Genomic DNA, 11,720 nt, shown 5'->3' with positions numbered 1-11,720 from the left:
TTTTCTTAAAAAACTAACTGTTCTGTTTTATTGTTATTGTTAATCTCTCACTGTGCTTACCATACATTAATCTTTATTGTTGCTATGTTTAGAGAAAGAATATAATCTATACAAGCATTGGTTCTATCTACTATCACTTTTAGAGCACATCTTCTGTGGATCAAGAGGGAGTACTGTTTTCTCTTGACTAGATTTCTGGATGTGAGTATATTCCTACTTTTTTTCCTTATCTTCTCTCTTGCTGGCTTTATTTTACTTCTTGAAATACCTTCAGATATCCAAAATGGAAATCCAATTATGTTAATTTGCTACCTAGGATTCTAACTGTTTCCCAGTTTCTTCAAATAAAAACCTGAATACCGTAACATGAACTCTAAGGTCCTTTACAATATAAATCTTATCTACCTTCTACCAAGCACTTCCATTTTATTAGAATGTCAATTCCTCAATTTTATCATAGTTTCACCTTCAAGGCTTAGCACATCTACTTAAATCTGGCAAACTTATCTTTTAAGTAAATTATTTCTGGTAAACTCATCTTTTTCCAATGTATGTGGATAAATTCTATTTAGACATTCAAGTCATTGCTTTTTTTTTTATCAAAACACTCTCTTCTCTTTTAGTTTAGATTATATACTCACATTTTTTTTAAAGAGAAGAATATATTTATTGGAGGAAAGAAAGCTTCTCTCTGAGAGAAAGGCAAAGGGGACCTGAGTGGTTTGCCAAGGAACCTGTCTTTTCTAAGGACTTTTATAGAGCAAACCACGAGGTGAGGCAGGTCCAAGATGGGAAACACAGGAACTTCAAGGTGGGGATGTGGGACAAAACTATGGTTGACCAATAAGATTATATTTTTTCAGGTAAAGTTGATTAAATTAGGATCAAATGGGGAAGCAAGTCAACTGACAAGTGGAGATGAACACAGAATAAGGGTTTTTCCTATAGGGGGTTGGCTTAGTGGCTTTTCCTGGCTATCTCAAGGTAATGGTTACCTACATAGAATACCAATTGATGATGCCCATCCCGAGGGAGGTGTGTGGGTACATTTGCTTAATCTTTTGTTTTGAGGTCTGGCCCACAGCTGCAAGGTATCTTGTTTTCCATACTGGCTCCCTCGCGGACCCAGCCCTGTCTGACTGCCTACATTATTTCTATTTAACTCAGCTGCCTCCAACATTCCCCCCTCTGAAGAAGTAACCCAAACTGCCATGAGGGAATAATGGGCAGCGATGGTTCTGGCTTCTTCAGGATGAAAGGGGTCATAGTTGTTGATCAGCAGTCAGAGATACTCGCCAGAGGTTCTATCTAAAGGCCCTCAGTAGACACCAGGCATTTTCATCTTGGGTAGGAATATAGCTTTAAGTCTGGAGGAGACAAAGCCAAACAAACAAGTTGCATGGGCCAAATAATAAGATCATCAGGATGTTTTTGAATCCAGTCAACAAAGATTTTTACTAAGAGAAGCCAGTAATGACTTTCATAAAGAGGAAATGGGTAAATTCTAGGGAGTATGAGTCCGACATATCATTGATCTCATCTAATACCTTGAACAGCTAGTGATAGTAAACTCTTTTAGAACACTGCCTTTTCCTATGTAGATTTTGTCTTTAGCATCTTATTTCTGAGATTACTATTCAATGTTGACTTCATCCCCTCCCTGACAAGAAAAAAATTGGAAATCTTTTGTAATCTACTCCCTTACTTACCTCACATGACTGTTGATCAAATGTTAACTGAGCACCTGAAGTTCCAGGTGCCATTCTTTGCATCTTCAATACATCAATAAATTAAACAGGCATAAGGGGAAGATGCATCATAAATACAATATGTCAAAAGAGGAGCAGAGAGTAGACTTTGGCAGGATGGTCGTTGACATACCATGGGAGCAGGGAAGCTGGAGATAGATCACACTGTGGGACAGAGCAAGACCAGCCTCAAGAACACAGAGCGCCTGAGGAAGTCGCATGAATGAGCTGCTCTAGTCTCAAGAACGCTGGGTGCCTGAGGCAAGCCATGTGGATAAGCTATTAGGCGGAGCAGTTTCATAAGACATTTACCATTCAACTCCCCAATGTATAGATAAATGTGCCACAGCTATTGGGGCCCTCCCTCCTCCTTCCTTCCTTCCTTCCTTCCTTTCTTCCTTCCTATCAGGAGAGAGGGCTCAATCTGGCCTCAGTTTCCTGTATTCTGGTTCTTGTCTTTTTTCTCCATCCTCTCACCGTCCTCACCTTGGAAACACGGAGAGCTGTGTGAGAGGCAGCACCCCACAGCCACCATTCAAACTGCAGTTCCACCACTTCCTAGCTCTGTAAAGATCACAAGTTCCTTAGCTCTGTGTCTAGTTCTTAAATTATAGAACAAATAATAGTATTTGCTTCAAACATTTCTACGAAAGTTAATTACTCAATATTGGCAAAGAATTGAGAATAGTTCCAACACATAGCAAGTGTCATGTAAGGGTTTATTAAATAAAAATATGTATTAATTCTTATATTGGAAAGAAGTCTATTCTATGCAACCACGAAACAGAGTAAAAGGAATTAGGAATACAAAATGGAGGAGATCAAACAATAAAAGAGAATAAAAATTAATTTTAAAAACAGAAATGATACAGAGCTTCACTAAACAAGATGGTAGAAATTCAACAACGGTTACTCTACTGCACATTGTTGTCTTCAAATTAGTTGTTCAGATTACCAGATATAAGCATGGAAAACTGATTAAAAAATTAAACATTAACTGTTTCTTTCAATAAACCATTAGACATCAGCAGTACAATTATCCTAGCTATCCTCCTGTATCATTTTTTATTATTTTTGCTTGTTTTGTTTTTGTCCATGTTGTTGTTATTTTGTTATTGTTTTTTATTCTCTTTAAAATAAGAAAATGGAGGAGAAAAGTGACAATTTCCATACAGTGGTCAGGTAGGCCTAATGAAAGGGCAACATTAGAGCAATAAGTGGAAGACAATTCAAAATAGAAACATTTTAAATCAATCACAAGTGTAATTTCTAGATTTTAAAGAGTGTCTCAGAATTTGGGTACTATGAAGAAAATAGTAAACTATGTAATAAGTACATTAATGAATATGTGGGACTGGGTAGTTAGCAAATAAAAACAGCAGGTAATTTTCACAGAAAAATTATAAGCTTCTGTAGGATTTCAAAGTATTCATTTTTCCTCACCATCCTGCTGGCCCAGTGAGACTGGAGCACGAAAGAATTTTCAAGTATGATCCTGGCAGACAGCTGCAATTCAGTCCTGTCATAAAGGGAGGAATTCCTTCTGCTTAAGGAGAGGAGGTCACATGAGACAGAAAGACAACTTGGTCAGGAGAGCAGTTAAAACACACACTCTAAATAAACAAAACTTCTCTTTCTTCTTATAGTAACACTTTAAAACATTTTTATTAGTGGAAGTGTGAAGCATTTGTCTACCCAATTTCCAGCGAATAAAACTGCTATTCAAGATTGTATTTAATTTAGTACTTCACATAAATGAATTGTTAATCACTCTTCTCTTTTTTTCTTGTGTGGATTACTGCACTGACATTGATTCTGGAAACAATGATGATGATAAGGATGGCATGGAGGAAACTGATTAAAATGGATAATCTGAAAGAAAACCAGATCATATGTAACAGAAGATATAGAGCAAAAGGAAAGGGAGAAGGAAGGAGAAATGGAAGGAATGTCAGTTCCAGAATCCCACCTTGAATTCCTTTGACCATATATTGCCCTTTTCTTTGTCAAACGTCATACTAATCATCCCTAAAAGCACACACATCTATGAATCACTTTAATACCATGCACTCATCAATGCGGAAGAACAGGCAATTTCTGCCCTATTTCCAGCACTAATTTGAAGGAAGCTAGAAGTATTAAAACTGATATTACTTCTCTTCTCATTAGGCAGAGACTATGCCTTTTCTATTGTCTGATTGGCATTGAAAGATAAATTACACTCTGATGCAATATTAGAAGGGTACATTCTTCTCTGTTAAAGTCCTATCTTTATTTAACAAATATTTATGGTAAAACATTTTTCATAAATATTTCATAAAATTTATCTTATTTTATACACTCATTTATAAAAATTATTAGGCACTTTTCCCCAGCAGAAATGAAGCCTGTCTCAAACACATTATTGGCTAAAATGTAGAAAACTCACAGCTAGAAAGCAATGGACCAGACAATTTTATTTTTATAATCTATGTCAGGCTAAAGATAAATTCAGAGTGCAAAATATGAAATTTAAAATCTCATTGGCCATTGTAAAAATAATAAAGCACCTCCATTTCACCTCCCGCACTTTTTGAAAATCATATTTTGAATGCATCTCACCAGTTCAAGAGGAAAGGAGAAGTGATTTTCAATGCTATTTTTAACTCTCCAGCAATTGCTTCACAGGAAGAATATTAACATGTTGGCAAGAATAAGTGAAAGAAATGTTTCATTCCTTTGAATGGCATTATTTTCAAAATCTAGAAAAACAATGTCTAATCTTACAAAGAAAGAAATATGCAGGTATTGCGATGGTAAGTCTTAAGGAATTATTCTGTATTAAGAAACAGCGTATCAAGGATAGAGGATGCTTCTATTTCACTTATTCTGTAGTAATTTTCCTGTTGCTTCAAGAGGCACTATGAAACTTAATTTATAAATATGTCTTCTCTATATAATTAAATTAGAATACAAAATGATTTCTACTCACATAAAGAATACAATAAAAATACATGAATTTAATTTTCCATGTGGCATAATTCAACAAACACTTTATTCTCCAGAAATATCTTGATATTATGATGACTGGGAGAAAATCATCTTACTGTGAGAATTAGAAAGGAATAATTTTCCCCTTCTTGTCTGAGCCCTAGAAATCTGTTAACTATATTATTAGGATAAGAAGTCTATTGACACAGCTCAATTTTGAAAGATCAGGAGATAATTAGGACCACAAATCACTCTCATCTGATAAAATGTACTTATATACAAGTCATTACTCTAAATATTTTCTTCAGACATAATCTTTAGTGCTATATATCCTGAAATCATCCATCTTTGTGAGGTGAAGTGACTGTCTAAGAATCTTTAGGACAACATTTGCTCTTGTAGCTGTAAACCCACATTAACATGAAGTCAAAGAGACACATGCATTGATGCCCTGGGTCTGTATGGTCCTGCTTCCAGTGAGTTCTGAAAATGTTAGAAGACTAGCAGATTAAATAGGTCATTAAATCATTGGAGCAGAGCTTTTCTAAGACACACACTTTTTATTTAATTTTGACAGAACCTTATCTCAAAAACAACTGAGATTTTAGTAGGTACTATGCTAGCATATTCCACCATTCCAACTACTTGATGGAGAAGAGTGTAAAGATATGACATGCAATAAAAATGCATTTTTAAATTTTTGTACCAGTTAAAATTATGTTAGATTTAAATTATGTAAAGAAAAGTAAGCATGACATGGAAGCATATTCAAGAGAAGGAAATATTTCATGCATGTGATTTGACTCATAACCTATAATTATATAAAAATGATTTGATTCCACAAAAACTCTACATCATAATTTTTTCTACTCTTAAGCTTTTCATTATTTTTTAAATTATGACTTTAAGCTTACTAACCTTTTGGAAGCAGAGGGCTAGGGATTTAGCTGGGGGCTGGGGACTTAGTTCAGCGGCACAGCACCTGCTTGGCAAGCACAAGGTCATGAGTTCAGTTCCTGGTACCAGAAAAAAAACATTTTAGAAGCAAAGATTCCATCCCTGTAATGGGTTTCAGAGAATAGATAGAAGAAGGAAGCAAGGGTATGAAAACACCACGAGAGATCTAAAGAGAAGGAATATTCAAGAGACTATCCTCTGTGAATTCTGATATTCAGAGAGTTGATTATTGCTAACTAGTTTTCCAGTTGCTGAAAACAATACCAGACACTCACAGTTTAAGTGAGAAAAGGTTTAGAAGCTCATAGTTTGGGGAGATTCAGTCCATGATCCACGGTCCCAAGGCAGAAACATCATGGCAGAAGGGCAAGGGAGAGCAAAGCTGTTTCATTCACTGCGGCCAGGAAGAACAGCAAGAGAAGTGTTCCAGAATGTAAGGTGCAGGGGCTGCGGATTTAGCTCAGTGGCACAGCGCCTGCCTGGCAAGCACAAGATCATGAGTCCGATTCCCGGTACCTGAAAAAAAAAAAAACAAAACAAAAAACAGAATGTAAGGTGTAAGGGATGAGACCTAGATCCCAAGGACACACCTCCATAGACTAATCAGACAAGCCCAAATTTTGTGTCATCAATCCCCAGGTTGATTTCCAAAGGCAGTTAAGTTGAAACTCCATCTTAACCACCACAGAAGTAATTCCAGAAAATGTGTAATTCAAATCAGAACTTAAAATTGAAGACACAGAAAGTTAGGGAGAAAAGTGGAAAGAAAGGCATGAAAAATTTGACTATGAAACTTTCAAAAACACACTCCAGCAAACCATACAGTGGCTGATGCATAAACACTAAACAAGTATTTGTTAAATCAATGGCTATCATTGAAGTTATTGTTAATTTCAAATGCATCTATTAAAAATATTTGTTTGCAAGAGAATCAGAGCAATTGAACATGAGAATTCATGGAAGTTGTTAGAAGAATATGGGGCCACACAAAGAAGAAGAAAGAAATTCTGATGAGACTTCCAAACGATGCGAATGAGCACCTAAGGAGCAACCATGAAGGGGAGCACTGCCAGAGCACCACTTTGAGAACCAAGGAACACTGTCTTTAAATTTATCCACTCAGACTTCAAATTTATGTAGCGAGCAAGTGCCTTTGATCTAGTTGGGTCAGGAATTAGCCCTTTGAATGAGGATGTACCTCATGTCTTGTTCAAAAGCAGAAAACTGGTTACCTAGATGAACATGTGTTAATAAAAGATGCCAGATAAATAATACGGGGTTATTATAACACCTTTCTTTGCATTCCATGAGATTTTTAAGCACATGACATCATTTAATTCCCTCCACTAATTAAGAAAACTAAACCCCAAGCACATGTGAAGGGATGAGAAGTTACCTGCTCAAATACCCTTTCGGTGCCCACCACATGCAAGCAGCTGGTATACATCTATTTCACATTTATTCAGAACAAGTGTTAAGATTTTGGTGAAATGCAAAAGAAACCCTTGTCAAAAGCTATACAATTTTCAGTTAAAGAATTTAGTGAATACAAGATTTTGAGGTTAGTTATTAGAATAAAAACGTTGGCAAAAATATGAGGTAACTTCAACCTTTTGAAATGCTCTCCCCTAAAGACCCAGGGCCCACATAAACCACGAGTTCTTCATGCATTGTTGAGTGCACAGAAAATGTAGGATTCCCCGAAGGGCAAAGAATAAACAGTTATCTGAAAAGAAGTGACAAGTGAAAAAGGAAGCCAGAAGTGCTCCAAAGATGAAAGCCAGCAAGCAGGCCTCAGGGATTTGTTGGTTAACGATCAATCACAAGGGAAAACAGAGAATAAGCCTTGGGACCGTAAGGAACGCTGCGTGACAGTCATAAAGCCAAGAATCCAAAAGACTAATCTTCACTGAAAGGCTGGACTCAAAAAAGTTGATCCATTAGAAACGGACTCCATCAGGGAATGCTGTGTCTTGTTCAGAATACAGACGAAATAAAGATAACGTTAGTAACACTATTTTCCGCGGAAAAACTGTAACCAAATATTTCACAAAAAATGCAGTATTGGGTTTCCATGAGCTACTACTATGGGAGGTGATGGATACATATGTATTCACATATATGTATTTACTGTAGAATTAAAATGGAGTGATAATATTTCAGACCAACAGGTATGAGAAAATGATAAAAATAATCATGAAAAAATAATACATGGAAATTTGGAAAGTTTTAAAATTTTACTTAAAAACTGAAACATGTATAAAATAAGATAAAAGAAAAAGTCCTAATTAGTAATCAGAATGTATCAAAAAGAATACATTTATCAGTTAAAAAGTGAATGTTGGGGGGTTACTGAGAATCAAACTCAGGACTTTGTGCTTGGCAGGCAGGTGCTGTTCCGCCGAGCTATATCCCTGGCCCTAAAACTGAAAGTTATTGTCCAATATGGGATTTGACTTTATTTCACTTAACCAGTATTAATTTAGCCTACTACTCCTAAGTGGCTGGCAGACTCGAAATATCTAAGTCCCAAACTAAAACCTTTGTTATTCACAGCATTGAGAACAGCACAAATATCAGCATATTTGTGTCCGTTTCCCTTGCCCCCTGGTCCCACAGGTCTGACATGACGCAATCCTTATGAACGTGATGCAAAACTGCTTTGTCCTAGAGGAAGATATGACCTCATATCTGAAGGTTACTCTCTGGAAATCCCAGGAAATGAACTTGACTACCATTATCTTCTTGGCATGCCTGCAAAAATTTATAGGACCACTCTGGGTTCATGGTGGGTTGTACCTACCCAAAATGTATTCCTTCCTGCACCATGTTGTTTGCAGGTCAAAAATTTTCACATGAACATGTCACTGCCAGCCATTTTGATTAATCTTACCAGTAAAGGCTGGAACCTAATCCAAGATTTACTCAAATATGTAATTAAGACTACCATAAGCTAAATCCAAGCAACAGGAAAAGGCTAGTCTGCGTAATTGATCAAAAATGTGTCTCAAACTCACAGACTTTCCAAATGTGAAAAAGTCATAGTGGGGGCAAATAGGTCATATTTGAGGCCACCAAGATATATTCTAAGTCTCATCTTGTATTCAGTATGATTTACAGCGTAGGTGAACTTTCTGACCTTTGGTGTTATTGTCAATAATTGCACAGCCAAGGAGCGGCCAAAAGCAAACCCATCCCTAATGGAAAGACATTCAACAGCCTGCAGTTTCCCCACATACAGGTATATAGCCTGGAGGATAACAGGTTATTCCAGGTCAGAGCTTATGGTTAACTTAACTTGGTTTAGTTAAGCCACATGGGATATCTCCAAATAAGTACATCCTCTCTTGTCCTCATGCCAAAAAAAATAGACTGCTCAGGTTTCAGGAAATGCATCTAAATTTTTATTCACTGGATTGAAATAAGATTGAAGTGGAGGTGAGAGCGTTTCCACAATGGAAGAGGGTGAATCTCCACATCCCGGAGCTACAGTTAGTGACATTCGAGGCATTAGAATATTCTAGGGTCTGTCAAGTCTGCAATACTTTTTTCTCTTAGCACATGGACAGAGATGACAGACAAGCACAACTGCTGGATCCTGATTGTTTTAACAGGCTGGTTTGCAATTTGGAGGGCAGAGGTTTAATTATTTCCCATTCCCCAAAGCTCTCAGGTTCTCAAATACTTTCTTCCCAGCACTGTACATAAAATAAGTACATACCTACTTACATGTACTCTTCATGTACATAAAATAAGTATGTGTCTTCCTAGAAACTATAGCTTTTCACTCTTTCTCAAATCATCTTGTGTTTATACTCAAACCTTTCTTCAGAAAAGTCAAGTGCAAAAAGGACAAGGCCATTTTTATAAAATGTACAGAGATTCACTATCCTCCACCTTGGCCTACATGGGTAACTAACTGTTACTCAGCCAAGTTGTAATTATCTTTCTGATGTAAGATTATGTCAGTCCAACAAAGAATCAAACTTAGTTTCAACTCCTGTTGTCTGTCTGTGTCTGTCTGTCTGTCTGTCTCTCTCTCTTTTTCCCCAACTCTCTCTCTCCCCTACTGTCTCCTTTTTTGATTGTTTGAAGTATTCCAATCTCTGTAAATTGAGACAATTTTAGCATTCTTTTCTAATTTAGATCCCTCTAATGATTTCCTTTTGTCTAGTCTTATTTTTTAATACTTTCAACACAAAGTGAGAAGCTGCTATCATAATAAGCCTCATTTTATTTTTCTCCAAATTTAGCTAACACTGTTCATGCTTTTCTATTAAAACATGAGTTATTTGTTTTAGGAAGTGTCCAATCAATTTCTTTCTTATTGATTGTTCTTTTATTTATTTTTGGTGCAGTACTTATTTACCTTTTAAAAGGTATTTAATTTTGCACACAATTTTTCACAGAAATGAAAATATGACTTCTCATAATAATTATTATGGAATTCATTATATTAATAGATTTTTCTTAATTTATTCCATCTGGGGATTACTGAAATAAATCATACTCAATCTTTCTTTATAAATTTTAATGTGCTGTTACATCTATTGGTTAATATTACTTTCAAATATCTGCAATAGTATTTGCATAATTGAAGTTGATCTGCAGTTACTTTTATTCAAAATCATTATTGGGTTTCGATATTAATGTTATGCTTGCATATTTTATGATAGATTCAGGAATAAAATAAACCCTATATATAATGCATAGAGAAGGAATTTGTACATAAATTGGTTGTATGATTTGGAAGGACTAGAGTAGCTCAAGAGAATGTAGCATAAAAGAAAATTCAATTCCTGCAAGCAGTGAACAGTTCCTCTGAAATCATGGGGTCTCACATACTCTTTTGTCCAGTAGGCAGTGCTGCCTTTGCCAGGATCTGCGCTGGCTAAGCAGGGAATTAGGGACTTGTGTTCCCAGGCCTTTAGTCTTTGGAGCTGGAGCTGTCATTGTTATTATCCTGAGAGGCAACATTGCTGCTACTGCCATAGTCATGATATAAGCAGACACTACTACAAAAACGGAAGACAAATTCCTGGGCCTCAACCCACTACTCATGAAAGGCAGAGTTTGTATTTTTTCCTAAAACAGAGATTTAAAAGCAGTTTATGTTAACCCTTACTCTTCTCTTGGCCTACAGATGCCCAATAAGTAACTAAGCACATAACAAAGCTTGACTTCATTTGTAAAACTCTGTACCAAATCCTTCTCAATTCTGCATATTGGCATGGTAACGATTTGGGGGATGTCTGGAGGCTTCCTTCCAGAGCCTCAGAACTAGAACTGAAAATTTAATGATCAAACAAACCCCAGAAAAGCATAGCACCCCATAAAACTGATTTCTGTTATTTTGAGAGAAGACCAGTCTGATTCTCTTGGTTAGAAGGTGTACCATTCAGCTGCCACTCAAGCTGGAGTTCTTCCCTGTCTGCCCGCACCTTCCAATTAAAGTTTTTCTCATTCAACTCACACCTTTACTATAGTTTTAACCTACATTATCACTACAGTGAGGACCTACACTAGCAGAAACACTAGACAAAAGAGGAAGATAAATACTGTAATTCTACTCCTAAACTTATCAGATCTTCCACAAGCATGCTCAATTTATAGAAGGAGATTAGAGATCTTTTATTTGATATGAGTGTCTGGGAAGAATAGGTTGCGGAGTCTCAGGATCTGCAGTACAAAATCAGTCAATCACACGATGGCAGAATGGAAGTGATTGAGATAACTTAAACCACTGAAGAATTTGGAGTTTGTTTTTTTGTGTGTGTATACTCCTCACCCTCTTCCCATTCACTGCAACTATTTAGGATAACTAGGTTACCTCATTTATTGTTTTGTTTGCACTGCATTGTCAGTGTTTTATTTTTCTGAGACAAGGTTTTACTAAGTTGCTCAGGTGAGCCTCGAAACTGGGTTCATCCTATGATAGCCTCCCACGCAGCTAACATTACAGGCACGTGCCATGATCCTTGGCACAAATTTCATTGTCGTTACATAGGGCATCTGCTCACTTATGGGCAGTTTGTTTTTCTTCAT

The sequence above is a fragment of the Chinchilla lanigera genome, unplaced genomic scaffold (genome assembly GCF_000276665.1).
Source record: "Chinchilla lanigera isolate Chin_1 unplaced genomic scaffold, ChiLan1.0 scaffold00035, whole genome shotgun sequence".
Lineage (NCBI taxonomy): Eukaryota > Metazoa > Chordata > Mammalia > Rodentia > Chinchillidae > Chinchilla > Chinchilla lanigera.
Note: the sequence above shows the minus strand (reverse complement) of the source record.